We start from the raw sequence: 2,347 nt of genomic DNA on the forward strand, positions 1-2,347 counted from the left end.
AAGCTGTGGGTGGATCTGCAATTCTGTGGTCTGGAGAATGGTGGCCCTCTTCTCACAGCTCCACTAGGCAGTGCTCCAGTGGGGACTCTGTGTTGGGGCTTCAAACCCACATTTCCCTTCTGCACTGCCCTAGCAGAGGCTTTCCATGAGGGCTCTGTTCCTACAGCAAACTTCTGCCTAGACAAGCAGGCATTTCCATACATCTTCTGCAATCTAGGTGGAGGTTCCCAAATCTTGATTCTTGACTTCTGTGTACCCACAGGCCCAACACCACATGGAAGCTGCCAAAGCTTGGGGCTTGGACATTCTGAGGCACTCTGTACCTTGACCCCTTTTAACCACAGCTGGAGCAGCTGGGACACCAGGCACCAAGTTCTTATACTGCACACAGCACAGGGGCCCTGAGCCCAGCCCACGAAACCATTTTATCCTCATAGGCCTCTGGGCCTGTGATGGGAGGGGCTGCTGCTAAGGTTTCTGGCATGCCCTGGAGACATTTTCCCCATTGTCTTGGTGGTTAACATTTGAATCCTTGTTATTTATGCAAATTTCTGCAGCAGGCTTGAATTTCTCCCCAGAAAATGGGTTTTCCTTTTCAGTCATATTGTCAGGCTGCAAATTTTCCAAACCTTTATGCTCTGTTTCCTCTTGAACACTTTGCCACTTAGAAATTTCTTCCACCAGATACCCCAAATCATCTGTCTGAAGTTCAGAGTTCCGCAGATCTTTGGGGCAGAGGCAAAATGTCACCAGTCTCTTTGCTAAAGCATAGCAAGAATCACTTTTACTACAGTTCCCAACAAGTTCCTCATCTCCATCTGAGACCATCTCAACCTGGAATTCATTGTCCATATCACTATCAGAATTTTGGTCAAAACCATTCAATAAGTCTCTAGGAAGTTCCAAACTTTTCCACCTTTTCCTGTCTTCTTCTAAGCCCTCCAAACTGTTTCAGCCTCTCCCTGTTACCCAGTTCCAAAATCACTTCCACATTTTTGGGTATCTTTACAGCAGTACCCCACTCTCTGTGGTGACAATTTGCTGTATTACTACATTCTCATGCTGCTAATAAAGACATACCTGAGACTGGGTAATTTATAAAAAATTTATAATTTATAAACCTCTTTAGGTTTAATTGACTCACAGTTCAGCATGGCTGGGGAGGCCTCAGAAAACTTACATTCGTGGCAGAAGGGGAAGCAAATACATCCTTCTTCACATGGCAGCAGGAGAGAGAAGTGCCCAGTAAAAAGGGGGGAAAGCCCTTTGTAAAACCATCAGATCTCATGAGAACTTACTATCACAAGAACAGCATGAGGGTAATGCCTCCATGATTAAATTACCTCCCACTGGGTCTCTCCCGCAACACGCGGGGGTTATGGGAACTACAATTCAAGATGAGATTTGGGTGGGGATATAGCTAAACCATATCATATGGTCTGTATATTATATCTCAACCAAAAAAGAAATACAAGTCCTCGAAGTTTGGAATGAAGATGTCATATTTTTCTGCTAAATATTCCTCAAGTAAACACAGGCATTCTTTATTACTATCAGGACCCTCCAGGTGTATTTTATAATAAGGTAATCTCTCTGGAAAGTTTTTGTTGTCAAGGAGGTGTGTAATGACACATAGTAAATATTTGGAGCCAGGTAATTTCTATAGCAACTGTTGCAATGATCCCTTGCTCTCCTATTTCAATCACATTTTGTGGCTGAATTCTTTCAAGAATGTAACAATTCAAACATCTCTGCTTTATAGTCAGGCCTCGATTTGTATTTCTTAGTATTGTGTATTTGTGACAGCATTAGATTATAAAAAAGTCTTGTTCCATTGATATTAGACACTTGTTTGCAAATAGTAGCTTTTCTCTTCAATGATTTCAGTTTAACATTGCCAGGAACTTCAATGCTTCTGTGCAGGCACCTGCACATACCCCTGTCCCAATTCTGGAACTGGTTACAGCAACCAGTTCTCTTTCTGGAGTTGTTAAACTGGAAATACATTTTGCTCAAAATAAAATGTCTTTCTTTGATATTTCACTCTGCCTACTTTTATATGTTCTTGTTATTTTGTTTTTCTTTTTTATACCTCATTGCATTTTAAGTACAGTTGATTACTTTTATATGTTCGTAAGAGAGACAATGTTTTTGTTAAAATTGTTGCCTGGCTCATTATGTGTTCATGGAGTCAAAATTCAAAATTTTAAGTCACAGCTCTTCTTGATATTTTATTGATTTGACATTTATTTTCTTATATATTGGGAAGGGTGTAAATTTTAGATATTTTCAGCGGCTTTACTTGTAATAGCCAAACAACTGGAAACAATCCAGATGTCTTTCTTTT

The sequence above is a fragment of the Cebus imitator genome, unplaced genomic scaffold (genome assembly GCF_001604975.1).
Source record: "Cebus imitator isolate Cc_AM_T3 unplaced genomic scaffold, Cebus_imitator-1.0 Scaffold14, whole genome shotgun sequence".
NCBI lineage: Eukaryota > Metazoa > Chordata > Mammalia > Primates > Cebidae > Cebus > Cebus imitator.